We start from the raw sequence: 17405 nt of genomic DNA on the forward strand, positions 1-17405 counted from the left end.
AAGATACTGAATATAGTTCCCTGTGCTATACAGTACGTCCCTGTTGTTTACCTATTTTATATATAGTAATATGTATCTGTTAATCCCAAGCTCCTAATTTATCCCTCCCCACCTTCCCTTTCGGTAACTGTAACTTTGTTTCCTATGTCTGTGAGTCTGTTTCTGTTTTGTAAATAATTTCATTTGTATCAGAGCAGAATTTTTGATTGAGAGACCTATAGACTCATTTGTCAAATTGGGAATTGGACACAGAAACAGATTAGCCTAGGAAATAATTTCAAAGGGGAAAAAAAATACATTTTTTTTTTTTTTTGGACAATCAGTGTAACTCATACTCCACAGGTAAGAGGGTAATTCAAGGACCACATACAGAAAAGAAGGAGCAGTAGTCTCAAAATGGGAATTTACCAGGTTCACAACTTGTAAATTAGGAATGCATGAATAAGAACTAAAATATGTGCAGCTCAAACTGGCCCACTACAAATATTTGAACACTCCCTGAAAGACTGGTTGCCCAGGAAATGCCTGGTTACAAATTCAAGGTGCAGATTTATCAAGGTAGATAGGTACCTTGTGTGCTAGTCTGTGGCTGTTTATGCAAAGTTATATGTGGAGAAATGGGGACAGGAAAATTTGATGTGTATATCACTAGAATTCTTTTGTTTTGTCTTTATGTAAAGCTGCTTTGCATATTTTTCATGGGCAAATATTAAGTGACTTTGAAAAATCATTAAACTATGGTTGAGTGATTCAAAAGACCATTGTACTTAATTTAATTAAGAGTTAGGTGATTAGAAAAGGTCTGATTAAGGGATGAACAAGAGTCACTTAAAAGGTAAAATGGGAACACCAGAGAGAAGCATCAATAGTTCATTTCTGTAAGTTCCATACAATTTAAAGCAAAACTCTCTAGGACAGTAAAAAGATGTGGCACAAGGATATGTAGCACAAAGGGGGAATTACACAAGAGATTGGTGAGCTTTCTGTAATTTACTGCAGCATGTTCACTGTGGGGAGTATTCTTATTCTATTGTGACGATTGTTAGCAAATGCTTCCTCCTTTTATTTTTCCATTTATACTTTTCAGTTGTACTTCTTAGTTTAATTTTTTTCATGTAGTATTTGTAAACTCCACTTAGGATCTTGATTACAGTATAGTTCTTTGATAATATTAAGTAAGATATGTGATGTATGTTCATTGTTGGTCTCAGGCTATCTTCGCTATGAATTGCATTTGTCCAACATCAAAATATAGAAAACAGATAACAAGGCTTTTGGTAGCATTCAGTCACAACAACAAAGATGGGAATGTGATCTGAGCCAAGAGGAATAAATTTCAGTCTTTCTTCACTCTGACATTCCTTTTTATCGTTGGGTAACATTACCCAAAGGTTTGGGTATAGTACCATACTTTGTTATCAGAAAAGTAGAACTTAGAATGATGCTTGATTTAGGATTAATTGGTGATATTACGTGAAATTCTGTAGAGAAAGAAGTTGAACTCTATTACATTTCACTTTGGGATTTTTGCATTTTGTCTTTTCAAAATATGTAGATTTTACTTAGCATCTTATCAGAAGTGTGCAAGCCAGAAAACTTATTTACATCTTGTTAACACTGTTTGAGTTTAGGGCCACATATCTGCCTTACTAGCCTCTTCACTTCTGTAGGCATTTTGGCAGAAGTGGCAACTGGAAGATTTAAGCATGTTTTGGGCAGGAGACCAGAGAACTATAGTCATTACTGCTGATTGTACTCTCTGAGACACAATGAGATGGGTAGAGTTCTGAAGGGCCCAGTGAGTTGCAGGTTCAGATGTGTTCCGTTTCTCATATTGTTTTTAGTGGCCAGGATGGTTTCATATCCTCTTCTCTTTGGGGTGATCCGTTAAGATATTTATTTTGTCTAGTCAGTCCTATCAAAGGCAGTTTACCCTTTTGTTCACAGGGTTAGAAAAACTTACTCTATGTTTCCCTATTTCTTCTTTGTAGGGTAACAAATTTGGCACAAAATCTTTCCCTTTCCTGAGACTGTGACTTTCTTTGCCTTGAAAAAGTAACTACTATAACAACCCTGATAGCTTTGTTTCTAAATTAAACGTGTCTAAATTAAAACAAGAACCTAGGAGGTAGAGGGAAATGTGATACTGTTAATTCAGTTGCTATTACATAATAAAATCAAGTGTTTATCAAGAATATCTTAGTATGTCTGTTTACAGTAGTAGCCTGTATTAATGAGGACAGATTTACATTTACATTCTTTACATTTAAATACACACACATTCCAGGGCTTCCCTGGTGGCGCAGTGGTTAAGAATCGCCTGCCAGTGCAGGGGACATGGGTTCAAGCCCTGGTCTGGGAAGATCCCGCATGTCGCAGAGCAGCTAAGCCTGTATGCCACAACTACTGAAGCCCGCGCACCTAGAGCCTGTGCTCTGCAACAAGAGAAGCCATTGCAATGAGAAGCCTGCGCACCGCAACGAAGAGTAGCCCCCGCTCGCCACAACTAGAGAAAGCCCACGTGCAGCAGCAAAGACCCAGCACAGCCAAAAATAAATAAATAAATTTATATATATATATATAAAAAATACACACACATTCCAAAGAAAACGATAGTTAGTAATTTTTTTTGGTTTTATTTCTGTAACTTATTGAAGGTCCAGTGTCAAATTCCATGTCTGTGTTAGGATACCTTTTTATTTGTTTGTGAAGTAAGCATCTGTATTTCAGTGATCTCTAGCCAACCTTGGGTTCTCCAGATACTGAACAGAGCTGTCTGTGGGTGGGGTCAAACCCGCCTGAGACTTCTGACTATTGAAAATGAAGAAAAACATTTGTGGTAAGAAACAACAGCACATGCTTGACCTCCAAAGCACACACATCTATAAATGGATAAAAATGACTATTTAAGGTTGCTTCGAAAAAGAACCACTGTGTCTACAAAGAAAGAAACCCTAATTCAATGTTTGAAAAAGCAAACTATGTGTGGGTGAAAGAACATGTTTTTGTTAAAAACATCTGTGGTGTTCCCTATGATGTATTTGATCCTGGTGGTAAATCAACAAAGTTAAGTATTACAGACAAAATTGACTTTTGACAGCCTATTATGTGATAAATAAGGTTAATTCAATCCAAAAGATCTCAGGGCTACTTTTAAACTGGTGTTATTTTGGCTAATTGCCAGATATACAAAATGAAGTCCTCACCCCAAAATTGAAGACATTGCTTGAATTTGTTATCCAGCAGTTGCAATTGGTTGTACATATCTTCTTTGTACCCTCATTTTTATTACTATCTTACCACTGTGTTTCCTAGAGGTGGTCTCCTTACTGTCATAAGATAATTGCTACCAGGACTAATTTTATAGGACTGAATTTTTCAACTTGCCATATTTTTACATACTTGTACTTATAGGCATGATTTATAGATCAGTGAAGATCTAAGAGGTTCCATAACCAATTTTATGAGTGTATTTTCTCTCCAAATACTGAAATGATAAATTATGGGGTGAAGTCCCCCAAATAAAATGTAAAATTCACAGATATAAATAATTAGGCATGAAAATTTATCTCTGAATAAATCGGGTTGATGAGATTAACTGAAGGCAACAGTAAAACAGGGTGTTTTCCACTGTCTACAGGGATTTTATCAAAGAAGCTAAGTTATGTCAAAAACAGTGGGTGGTATGATTTATTAGGTGATGAATTTTAAAAGTAGTGTCCAGATGTAAATAGTGAAATCATTCAAAGTATTACTCAGCAGCTGCAAGAGCGATAGGAAAGGCTGACAGGACAAATTTAGTCATTTCTTAATCACTTTCGTTAGGCACTATTGTCAGCTCTAAGAGGCAAATTTTCATCTTGATTTAAACCCATAATGCTAATAGTTGAAACCTAGAAATTCTCAAAATCATTTGCTTGCAAAACACCTTTTAGATCATCTTAGATGTTTGTGACCTGATGTCATAAAAATATATTGCATATGTCATCAAAGAAAATTTTCCATTCCCTATTTGTGTTACAAAGAAGATATTATTTACTGTAAGATCCAAAAGTATTAATTAGCTGCCTTTGGTTTAAATAAAATTGATTGTTAAGGCAGAAAATAGAGGATAATACGAGTCCTATTCTGCTGTAGCCTCCCAATAAAAGAAGCAGTGACCCAACTCATTAGCCCTTTGATTTAATATATTGACACTTGGGTAGGAATAATTCCGTTTAGTGGCTTTTGCTTCCCGGGGATCAATTTAATTAGTTATAAAATGTGACTTCTTGTCAGGAGCTAGAAGAAATGCTGACGTTAAATAAAGTCATACGCAATTTAAACAATAAAGCTATCGATGCCTGGTTAAAAGTTAATGATGCAAAAAAAATGGCTTAATAGAGACAACCTCAGCAGTGAAAGTGATGCTCGGAAAATTAAGCTAAGTGGATGAATGAGGAATGGTGATGTTGTTGAATTGTTAAAACAAATTCATGGCTGGTCTGATGGCTGGCTAGGTTAAGTACATTATCCTTAAGCCTGGGAGACAGAACTAGTTCTAGACTCCTTGCTCAGTACTACTTCAGTGTGAGTTTCATGTGTTTATAGATTTTAGGATCCAGGGGAGGGAGGAATTCTTGTTACGACTGTTTGGAGCAGAAAACTTCCTGAAACCAACTTCACATTTGAGAGAAGGATGAAATATTACACGTGTCCATCTCGTAGTGGCTTCCATGAAGTAGTCTCACATGAGTGCTGACTGGGCCCTAGCATCTCTGAAAAATACCACCATAGGAGCATTGCTGGTGCAAGGCCATTCCTATTTGTGCGAAAATATTTGAGATGAACTCTGGGCCTGCAGTTTGGCCTGGCAACTTTCATATTTCCCTCCTTCTGGACAGTAGTTACTGTAAAAGTATTTCTTTCCAGTTTAGAGAAATGTCACCTTCTTTACCTATGTAATTAATGCCAACTCTTTTAAGTCATTCCTATAGTGAATTATTATTATTTTATGCCTCTGACTGCATCCCATACACTGGCTTCACCACAAACTTGCACAATCTTTGTTAACGTAAGTATGTTGAGGCTTAGGATTTAGTAACTAGGTAATCTCTAAAATGCTTTCTAACTTACTAATTCAATTGTAAATTCAAAATTCACTGGTTACTTCAGTCAAATCAATTGCTTTGGGAGTAGTATAGTCAAAACAGCCAGTTGGTTGACTAAATATATCTTGGTTTCTACTGCTATGTACACACGTACTACATTTGCCTCTCTTTTGGCATTGGCTACTACTGAGTCGTTAACACCAGTTAGCTAAATAAAAGATAACCACATTTTATTGTCAGGCAAAATTTATGTCTCATTTCTCCAGCTGTTGCCTTTCCAAGTCATTTGCTTATTAGCTAAAGATGAGGCACACGTTTAAACTTGATGAGTTTTAAAATACCTTTTTCTAGTCAAAGGAATTGACATAAGTGTTCTATGACTAAATTTTGTAAAGCGACCAAAGAAGTGTTTTTCATTTTTCCAGCTTTGCCTCTAGTTTATCTACAGGCTCTGAAGTCAGTGGTTGCTGGGTGGGAATACAAGAGTAATGAGCTGAGCTCTGGAAAGGAAGATGGAGTGGGAATTTATGGTCTAACACTCTATCAGCCTCCTATTTCTCTACTTTGTAATGAAGCTCATACTCTCCCAGACTCTTCTGGAATGTACTGAAAAGTTTCAGTATTGAAGATCCTGGGCAAAAAGCTCACTGTTTTGGAAATCTGTTTATTGGATATTTTTTCCTGCTGGTTCAGCTGCCAAGGAAATTACAGTAGAGTCTACAGTAGACCATCAAAGTGCGGTGTATCCATCTAGGAAAATCAGTGAATAACTTACTTTTTCTGTTAACGTAAAAGAACTGTGGTTGACCTTATAATAAAACATAAAAACCTTGACCTTCTAGTGAAATGTGTGTAGTAAAATGTATTGGAGCTGAAATGATTTGGAGTTTCATTTGTTGTTCACACACTGACAGGAAGGAAATATAGTAGTTAACTTTGAAAAGGGGCATTTTTGAGGAGCTGACAGAAAACTATCCAACAAAATAACTTTCAGCAGTCTCCTAGGGAAGAAGAAACAATTTGGAGGGAAATGAGCATGCTTATATAGTATTTGGTAAAAACATTAACAGTAGCAAACATGTAAGAACAGAGGGGAATATTGCTGAGAATAAAATCTGCGCCAGAGACAAGTTTTCCTTTGGAGTAAGGGTTATCCTTTTTTCTTTTCCTTTCTTAATGTTGGGGGAAGGGCAATTAACTGAGGACAAGAGGGAAATTGTGGGGGACTGATGTTAGATAAACTATTTTGTCTTTGTGTTGACATTATATTGGCTACAGCCTACACAGAAGGGATGCCTGGAAAAAAGTAAGGCTAGAGAGGCATTAATATTTTTTAGTGTGCGTGGGTGCGCCAGCACTAGAGGGGCCGGTGTTTTTTTAGGGCTCAGATGGCAAAGCTAAGCATTCAGCCTACGGCAGGAAAAAAGTGCCTTTTTTGTTTTCTGACTGCAGAGTCCAGGCATTCCCAGGGGAACACAATGAATGGCCCATTTTGTCCAACACGGTTTCATAGACATAGATTTCTTGTTTTTTCATAATTATTCTTGCCCGTCATTGGGTGTGCACATGACATTTGAGCGTGTTTTAAAGTCTTAACACACTCATGTGCCTGCAATAAAGTTACTCATAACAATCCCGCCTTTCTCCAGACAACAGAGCAGGGTCTGTTGTTTTCACAAGTCACAGCAGCTGGCAGGCAATTGTGAAGACAACAGCTTAATCTAGCTGGAAAATACAGGAAGAAGAGAGTATACACTAAATTTCCTTCCATATTATTTAAACAAGAATTTTTTTAAAAAAACGGCTATGGGTGGTCTTAATAACTGATTGGCCGAAAGTACTTTAAATTTCCTTAGAATGTTGTCTTTAAATGTTAAGGATCTACAAGGTTGCATTCATCATATCTGTTAATCAGCTAAAAGGCAGGCTCAGGCAGTGGTACAGAGCCACATTTCAGTGGCTATAGAAGGTATTACAGAGCATTTGTTTTTTATAATTTGCTAAGTAGCAACTGGTGTTTGTATAAAAGGATGCTATAACCAAGTAGTTATGAAGCAATGATTAATCTCCTTTGAAAGGTGTGTGAAAGACTAAGAGGTGCGTGGTAATTCACATCTTAGTGCCAGGCTGAATTTCTGGTTTGCAGTCATTAGCAAGTTTTAAATTTCACACTGAATAACAAAAGTTAGGGAAGAGGAGGGTAACTTTGAAAGATTTAAATCTGACCTGGAACATCAGAGCGGTAAACTGGCTGTGCTCTTCAGGGCGCTGAAGTGAACCAAGTTATTTTTTATTTCATGTGGAGGGAAGGAGATAAGAAATGTGAGAAGTACAATAAAAAGAAGGAAACTTTACTGTGTTCATCTAAGCTTTCTTTGGTGGGGGGAAGGGATTAAGCAGGACTTGGGGAAGGAAGTGGCTTAAAAAGCAAGATTGGCAGGGCTCTGCTTAACTGTTTCAAACTCCACTACCCTCTTCCCTTCAAGGAAACATTCGTGAAAGAACTTCTTTTTTATTTTTCTTTTTTGATTCTCAGTTTTATTTATTTATTTTTGATGAGTTATAGCTTGAGCTTAGGTTTGGGCTTTTTTTTTCTTTTTAAATTGGGATATAGTTGCTTTACAGTGTTGTGTTAGTTTCTGCTGTACAGTGAAGTGAATCAGCTATATGTATACATATATCCCCTCTTTTTTGGATTTCCTTCCCATTTAGGTCACCACAGAGCATTGAGTAGAGTTCCCTGTGCTATACAGCAGGTTCTCATTGCTTATCTATTTTATACATATCAGTGTATATTTGTAAATCCCAATCTCCCAATTCGTGCTACCTCTCCTTTCCCCCGTTGGTGTCCGTACGTTTGTTCTCTACGTCTGTGTCTCTATTTCTGCCTTGCAAACAGGTTCATTTGTACAGTTTTTCTAGATTCCACATATATGCGTTTATATACGATACTTGTTTTTCTCTTTCTGACTTACTTCACTCTGTACAACAGTCTCTAGGTCCATCCATGTCTGTACAAATGACACAATTTCGTTCCTTTTTATGGCTGAGTAATATTCCATTGTACATATGTACCACATCTTCTTTATCCATTCATCTGTCAATGGACATTTAGGTTGTTTCCATGACCTGGCTATTGTGAATAGTGCTGCAATGAACATTGGGGTGCATGTGTCTTTTTGAATTATGGTTTTCTCTGGGCATATGCCCAGTAGTGGGATTGCTAAACCATATGGTGATTCTATTTTTAGATTTTTAAGGAACCTCCATACTGTTCTCCATAGTGGCTGTATCAATTTACATTCCCACCAACAGTGCAAGAGGGTTCCCTTTTCTCCACACCCTCTCCAGCATTTATTGTTTGTAGAGTTTTTGATGATGGCCATTCTGACCATTGTGAGGTGATACGTCATTGTAGTTTTGATTTGCATTTCTCTAATAATTGGTGATTCATGTGCCTCTTGGCCATCTGTATGTCTTCTTTGGAGAAATGTCTATTAGGTCTTCGGCCCATTTTTTGATTGGGTTGTTTGTTGTTTTGATATTGAGCTGCATGAGCTGTTTGTATATTTTGGAGATTAATTCCTTGTCTGTTGCTTCGTTTGCAAATATTTTCTGCCATTCTGAGGGTTGTCTTTTTGTCTTGTTTATGGTTTCCTTTGCTGTGCAAAAGCTTTTAAGTTTCATTAGGTCCCATTTATTTATTTTTGTTTTTATTTTTATTACTCTAGGAGGTGGGTCAAAAAAGATCTTGCTGTGATTTATGTCAAAGAGTGTTCTTTCTATGTTTTCCTCTAAGAGTTTTATAGTGTCTGGTCTTACATTTAGGTCTTTAATCCATTTTGAGTTTCTCTTTGTGTATGGTGTTAGGGAGTGTTCTAATTTCGTTCTTTTACATATAGTTGTCCAGTTTTCCCAGCACCAAATGAAAGAACTTCTTGTGGACTCTTAAAAGATATCTAGGTGACATGAAGGTATTTGGTTTCTAAGACACTATGGTTTTATTCATATTTTATTGGGAAAGATGAAGCAATTAGGGCTAGCAACTTTACTAAATAACTCATCACCTTTTTAGGTACTCACAGTACCTGAATAACTATAATCTAATGTTCATTCTTAATGTGGAAGTACTGTTTTCTCATGAGAGTGTTTTTAAATGGAAATCTAAGTGAGAAATCCAAATGCTACTTGCAACCATAGGATGACCTTCACTGTCTTATCTCTCTCATAGGCTGAGCATGAAGAGACATTTTTTTCCTAATACTTATTGAGCACCTGTTCTGATCTTCCTTAAATTTCTTTTTTAAAAACATTTTTTTAATTGTTTCTCCTTTATTTCCCACATTTCTTCCCTATTCTTGGAAGAACATAGCACTGGAGGCCCCATAGCCAGGTTCTTGGGTATCAGGATCTAGTGCAAAAGTTAATCCTTTTGTTATCTTCCCTGGTATTCATCCTGCTAGCTTTAATACCAAAGCATAATTAATTATATACATACCTTTATTTTAGTGCTTACCATCTAAGCTTAACAATTTGATAATAGTTCTCATTTATGGTCTTATCTGCTGAGCACCAAATCAGTTTCTTTATGTGTATTTTCATTAATCTTTGTAAATATGCAAGTGTAGATTTTATCATCACCATTTGACAGATGAGGAAACTAAGGTTATACATCTAGTTAGTTAGAGCCAAGTATCAAACTTAGGTCTCTGCAGCATCAAAACCTGTGATCTTTCAACTATACCATGCTGCTTCCCAGTTACATAAAAGGGAGGAAGTAGCAGTGCCTAATTAATAGGAAGTAAGGACATAAATCAAAAGATAATAGTGCTCTTTTTCCCTCTTTTCCTCCTTCTCTTTATAGTTCAATCAAAGAGGTATTAGGCAGGCCCAATTGAGGAAGGTAGCTGAGTTGCATGGCAGCCTGGTGGGGATTGAGGCCCCTGTAAGAAAAGTAATTCGTCATAGTAATAGCTCAATAAGAGTTGGGGCCAACTAGATAAAGACTACCAAATGGGTAAGTGACTTGGCAGGGTCAGGAGATTAGTTGGTAACACATAACATATAGGAAATAGAAAAAATAAGTATATATATTTATATACACATAAATACATACATATATACAAATATGTATACACACATATATATGTATAATCATACATATACATATGAATATAATGGGAGCTAGGTTTTTTGTTTAATTAAAAGTTTTAAATTAAGGTATAATTTTATTTTAGTTTCAGGTACACAACAGAATAATTCAATATTTGTATATATTGCAAAATGATTACCCAATAAGTCTAGTTAACATTCGTCACCATACATATTTAAAAAATTGTTTTTTCTTGTGCTGAGAACTTTTAAAGTTTACTCTCTTAGCAGCTTTCAAATATGCAATGCAGCATTATTGATTATAGTCACGATGCTGTACACTATATCCCCAGGACTTACTTATTTTATAACTGGAAGTTTGTACCTTTTGACCTTTTTCACCCATTTTGCCCACTCCCCAACTCCCGCCTCTGGCAACCGCCAGACTGTTCTCTGTATCTATGGGCTTGAGCTTTTTTTCCCCCCCTAAGATTCCACAAATAAGTGAGATCATATGGTATTTGTCTTTCTCTGTCTGACTTACTTCACTTAGCATAATGCCCTCAAAGTCATTTGTATTGTTGCAAATGACAGAATTTCCTTGTTTTTTATGATTGAATAATATTCCATTGTATATATACAAATCTTCTTTATTCATTCATTTGTTCATCTACAGACACTCACTTAAGTTGTTTCCATACCTTGGCTATTGTAAATAATGCTGCAATAAACATGGGGATGCCCATATCTTTACCAGTTGGTGTTTTTGTTTTCTTCAGATAAATACCCCCAAGTTGAATTGCTGGATCATATGAAAGTTCTATTTTTAAGTTTTTGAGGAACTCCCGTACTGTTGACCCCCATACTGTTTTCCATAGTGGCTGCACCAATTTATATTCCCACCAACTGTGCACAAGGGTAAGACATTCTCACTAACACTTATTTCTTGTCTTTTTGATAATAACCATTCTAACATGTGTGAGGAGACATCTCATTGTGGTTTTGATTTGCATTTCCCTGATGATTAGTGATACTGAGCACATTTTCATGTACGTGTTGGCCATCTCCATGTCTTCTTTGGAAAATATCTGTTCAGATCCTCTACCCATTTTTAAGTTATATATTTTTTTGTTGTTGTTGAATTATATGAGTTTTTTAATATATATATATATTGATTTTATCTCCTTATCAGATATGTGACTTGCAAATATTTCCTCCTGTTAGGTAGGTGCCTTTTCATTTTGTTGATGGTTTCCTTTGCCGTGCAGAAGCTTTTTAGTTTGATGTAGTCCCACTTGTTTATTTTTTCTTTTGTTGCCTTTGCTTTTGGTGTCAAATTCAAAAAGTTATTGCCAAGACTGATGTCACTGAGCTTACCACCTATGTTTTCTTCCAGGAGTTTTATGGTTTTAGGTCTTACAAGCCTTTAATCTATTTTGAGTTAATATTTGTGTATGGTGTAAGACGGTGGTCCAGTTTCATTCTTCTGCATGTGGCTGTCCAGTTTTCCCAACACCATTGATTGAAGAGACTGTGCTTTCTCCATTGTATAATCTTGACTCCTTTGTCAGAAGTTAATTGACCATATGTGTGTGGGTTTATTTCTGGGCTGTTTATTGTGTTCCATTGATCCGTGTGTTTGTTTTTATGCCAGTAACATACTGTTTTGGTCACTATAGCTTTGCAATATAGTTTGAAATCAGTGAGTGTGATGCCTCTAAGTTTGTTCTTCTTTCTCAAGATTGCTTTGGCTATTCAGGGTCTTTTATGGTTCCATACAAATTTTAAGATTGTTTGTTCTATTTCTGTGAAAAATGCCAGTGGAATTTTGATAGGGTTTTAAATGTTTTTAGAAGAGAGAGTTAAAAATACACTTAAGAGGAAGACAAGAATAAACTCTGTGGTGCTGGATTGTAAGTTATCAATGTGATTTCATGGTTTTATATGTGTCAATCTCAATATCTACATATAGATATATCTAGATATAGCTAGAAGTAAATATTAGTATAAATGTGTTTAGCTGTGTAATATATACATAAATATATTTCTAAGGTCTACTGAGAGGACCTAGGAGCAAAGTACACCCCAGTGGTAATGAGTACACTTTGCACCCAGATCTTGACTTCTAAATACATTCTCCTGGTCTGGAGCAGGAAAAATACAGGATAAGTCTGGAATGTCTTATTGTTCCAGAAAGTGAAAAAGGACTTAAAAGAATTATAGGGGCATAATCCAGCCTTGAAGGGGCAACCTGTGTCCATATCTGGCACATGGTAAAAATAAAAACAAAAAAATAAGAATGGATTTATTACATTTAACACAGTAAGAATCCACAGGTCGATACTGATATATATATATATATATATATATATATATATATATAAAATAAGTGAAAGAGCGAAGAGAAAGCTCTTTGTTACAGTAGAGTGCCAACTAACAAATGTACAAGAAATTGTTGAAAGAAAATCACCCCTTGGCCACCATCATAGCAATAATGAATTCAGAAGAAACATGAAGAGATGTTAAACTGTTGAATGAGAGTTGGATGAGGAATAGAATGTTTATATAGTCTCAGAGTGTCTGCTGCACAATACTTAGGAAAACGAAGAGGGAAAAGTTTAAAGTATACTGGGAAACCTGACGGATACCACATTACTCAGGTGACATTAACAATGATGGGAAAAATTGATATCATAAGCTACTTGATGGGATACAGTGAGAAGAGCATAGCATCACTTCTGTGATATTTCTGCGAAAAATGCCTAACTTGAATTAAATCATAAAGAAACATCAGAAAAAAAACCAATTTAGGGACAGTCTACAAAATAACTCTCTTGAAATCTTTAATATTGTTAGTGTTGTAAAGGTCAATGAGGAACTGAATAACTCTTCCAGATTGAAGGAGACTGAAGAGACATGACAACACATGATCCTGACCTGGATTTTATTGCTATGCAGGATATACTGGGACACTTGGCAAAACTTCAGTAGGGTCTTTCAAGGGTATATTTCAGTTCTTTGCAATGTTCCTGAATCTTTTCTATAAATATGAAATTATTTCAAAATAAAAAAATAAAATACTTAAAATACAAAAAAAAGAATTAACTTTGATTCAAAGAGTTTAAGAACAGAAAGTGTTAGTCACTATGATAGTTGGCTAAAAATTGTGATCTCACTGTTACTTAGAAGTTTCTTACAAGGAATGCTTAAAAAGAACACATTATTGATCCATTTTTATGCCCTCTTCAATTGCATTTGAATGAATTAAGCTTCATGTTTGGAGGAACCCTGTAAACGATTAAATAATTGGGTCTAGGCCATGGTTACTGGTGCTCCTTAAAATTTTTTTAATCAATTTGTTCTTTTCAGCTTCTGAGATCCAGAAATGTCACTGTTGATGTGATTTCAGTGTTGATGAAATAAACTTATAATAGTATCCTGCCAAGAGATTCATCATCAAGAGATGAACATAGCATACTCGTGCATTCTAATAGAATATTGAGGTTGGAAGAAGAAATAACTGGTTCACTATTTCCATTTTTGACCAAAAAAAATGACCATGTAATGTCCAACCATGATGGAGCCAGATTTAAACTTGGATCAACAATTGGATCGTTTCAAATTTTAGAAAGTTAGAAAAACATTAATGACCACAGGAAAATTCCGTTTAGTGGTAGTTGCTTGGCTGATTAAATCTTAATCTCCCTTAATGCTGAAAGGCACTTTGGTAAGAAGGCATCAGAATCACTTGATTTTTAATCCTCGCTTTGTCGATCTGATAACTCTGTGGGCTTAAACTTTCTGAACCAATAAAAAGGCATAATGATATCTTACTGAACTGTGTTGTTGTGTGGATTACTTGAGATAAAGTGTGAAAGTATCTAGCATGTATTTTCTGGAATGCAGTAGGTCTTCAAGAAGTCCCAAGTCTCATTTCTTAGCTTCTTTATTCCTAGAAACAATGCTGTATGTAGGCCTAAGATGAAGCCTCAAGTAAAACATTTCCTGGTTTACAGCTAGGTATCTATAGGAAATGTAGAGGAAATAATGTACATTTGTATAGTAATTCATATTTTTCAGATAATTTCCACAACTGCTTAAATAGTTTCCACCTTGATTCCTTAAAATAGGCAGTAGAAATATTATTCTCTCATTTTTATACAAGAAAATTGAAATTTACTGGCTCATAAGTAAGATAATAGAAGAACCAGTATTTCAGCCTAGTCTTTTAACATCTAAGCAATGGACTTTTTATCATCCAGTATTTCTTAACCTTTTAAAACCCATGTGCGCTCTGGATAAGAGAGAATAACTTCATACAATTCTTTAATGTTTTATAAATTTTCAATTAAGTTAATATTATGACACAAGAAAAGGATTTTTATCTTCCAAGATACATACTTTAAATATTTGTGAGTTTTTTCTAGGCCGTGTGACAGTGAGAGCACAAGGTCAGTCACTTCTAAAATGGGCCACATTTCCCTGCTTTGTTTTCCTTATTGTAGATACAGTAAAACTGGAATCACAAATATATGTTGATGAAATGCTGTTTATGGCATGGAGAGCCTGTGCACTTATGTATACTATTTCAAACTTTATACACCCTCTCTAATACATTTTCAAGGCTCTCCTTACTTCCTTCTCATTTCCCCACAATGTGGCCCAAGGTACCAACCTTGAAAATGTCTATCTACATCATGAGGCACATTGGTTAAGAATAGGACTCTGGAACAAGACTGCCTGCACCCTCCACTTATTAGCACCCTGAACTTGAGGCAAGCTACTGAGCTTCTCTGTGCCTCACCTGTAAAACAGAGAAACTAACAGTACTTACCTCATGAAGGGGTTCTAAGAACTAAGTGAGTTCCTGTATGTAAAGCACTTAGAAGAGTGCCTGGCACATTGCAAGTGATATATCAGTGTTGCCACTATTATTAGCAGTACTGTTATTATTATTATCATAATAATAACAGTACTGTTATTATTATCACCCATGCAATTACCATAGTGGCTTAAAGCAATATAATAACATGGTAATATTGTTATAATGTCATGAGAATCAAGTTAGATTAACATCTGTCATTAGGTCTTCTTTGGTATGTACCTCTAATTTGTGTGCCTGATAAAATAATTCACAATCTCTGCTATTAACCTTCCTTAGATATTTCTGTGAAATATTGCTCTTCCTTTTTTGCAAGATCCTTCTTTAATTTTTCTTCTTGTAAACCTTTATAGGATAAGATAAACCCAGCTGTGTACCTCAGAGCTTTTTCTCCCGTTTACTCTTCACAAATGTGCTTTGGCAATTCTCAAGTCATATGTACACCACCACCCCAAAGCTTATCCTGGGGCAGGGTCACTCTTTCACTCAGGGCATAATGAACCTCCAAGAAGAAAGAACATGGGTAATGAAGAATGCATACAAACACACACACACACACACACACACACACACACACACACACACACACACACACACACACGATTCTGAAATGTTCTCCAAAAGGGGGTGCACCTCTTTGTTTAAGAGATCACTATACTGGTTTGAAATGATCAAATTTAAATTCAGTGGGTAGTGTCTACTATGTGCTAAGGGCTTTACTGAGGTAGGTATTATTATTGCTCTTTTACTGAGAAGAGAAGTAAAGTTAAGCAATTTGTTGACGTTACTGACTCTGATCTAGGTCTTTTAGCATTAATTCACTTATTCCAAGTCTTATACTACCATAAATACAACTGATTCTGAATGAAATGATGCACTTTTCATGATATTTCTTGTTACAATAAAACTTTTAGAAATGATTGAAATGTATCTACTCTTGCTTCTTCTATCCACATGCCATTTGGGGAGGTCAGCTCCTGAGACTAAGGAATAGGCTGCTTGGATTTACAGTGCTTGGTGAATTTGGGTGCCCTTGTGGTATAAGTTGCCTTTCTTTCCAAGCTAAGAGTAGGTGGGACAAGGCTGTCATTTTAACAAGTTAATGTGAATGAAACAACAACAAAAAAAAACTCCAGGCAACCTGATAGTGCAGGGGGTCTACAGTGTGAGTCCAGACTTCCCAGCAGTACCCTTTTTCTGTTTAATGCTAAAGTAGAATTTTCCTTTTCTCAAGGATGTTGTTAATACCTTTTACCTGCAAAAGAAAGCCCCTTATCATTTTGGAAAGAATATGGGCTGAAGATACAGGTTTGAATTCTAACTCTGCAACTTACTAGCTATAGTGTTTGGTACATTATTTAATATTCCTTAATCTTAGTTATCACATCTGTAAAATAGGAAATTAATGCCTACTTCATAGGACAGTTGAAAATTTTTCCACTTTTGAAAATTGTTTTTATCCTGCTTTATTGATGTATAAATTACATACAATAAAATTTAAGTGTTTGATGAATTCTGGAAATTGTGTACAGCCAAATACAACTTTTTAGCCTTGAAAAGTTTCCTCATGTCCCTTTGCAGTCAGATCCCCTCTGTGACATTCTGGGTCCATTTATTGATCTGCTTTCTGTCACTATAATTTCTCCTTTTCTAGAATTTCATATAAAAGGAATCATATAGTACTTACTGTTTTATGTTCAATTTCTTTCATTTAGCATGATTTTTAGATTCTTTCATGTTACTGGATCTATCTATATTTAGTTTCTTTATATTGCTAAGTAGTATTCCACAGAATGGACATATCATAATTTGACCAGTTAATGGATATTGGATTGATTCCCATTATTGACTACAGTATTACGAATAATGTTACAAGTGTGATGTAGACATATATTTTCATTTTTCTTGTATATATATCTGAGTGGATTGATTGCTGGACTATATAGAAATTGCATGTTTACCTTTATAGGAAAGTGGCTGTATCATTTTTAATTCCCACCAGCAATGGGAATTCCAGAATGAGAGTTCCAGTTGTTCTGCATCCTCATCAACACTTGGTATTGTTAATCTTTTTAATTTTAACCATTCCAGTGGGTTTTAGGGGTATCACATTGTGGTTTTGATATTCATTTCTCTGATGATTGGTGATTGATTGGTGATATCCTCTTATGTACTTACTGGCCATTCATGTATTTTTGTGTGTGACTTGCTTTTTTGTCTTTTTAACAGTGTCTTTGAAAGAGCAAAGTTTATAATTTTGATGACATTTATCTTTTTTGTTTTCTTTCTGGTTCATGTTTTTGTGTTCTGTTTTTTAAATATTTACCTAATACAGTATTACA

The 17405-nt window shown here is 35.5% G+C and overlaps 1 protein-coding gene and 1 long non-coding RNA gene across 2 annotated transcripts in view; both read left to right on the top strand.

Annotated features, from left to right (window-relative positions):
• SOX6 (SRY-box transcription factor 6) overlaps nucleotides 1–17405 on the top strand; it is a 621353-nt gene that overhangs the window by 442966 nt on the left and 160982 nt on the right. The window lies entirely within an intron of this gene.
• LOC125965133 (uncharacterized) lies at nucleotides 11373–14019 on the top strand. Its single transcript, XR_007478680.1, has 2 exons — nucleotides 11373–11405; nucleotides 13077–14019. It is a non-coding gene; the product is annotated as an uncharacterized LOC125965133 (long non-coding RNA).

Source organism: Orcinus orca, chromosome 8, assembly GCF_937001465.1.
Source record: "Orcinus orca chromosome 8, mOrcOrc1.1, whole genome shotgun sequence".
Lineage (NCBI taxonomy): Eukaryota > Metazoa > Chordata > Mammalia > Artiodactyla > Delphinidae > Orcinus > Orcinus orca.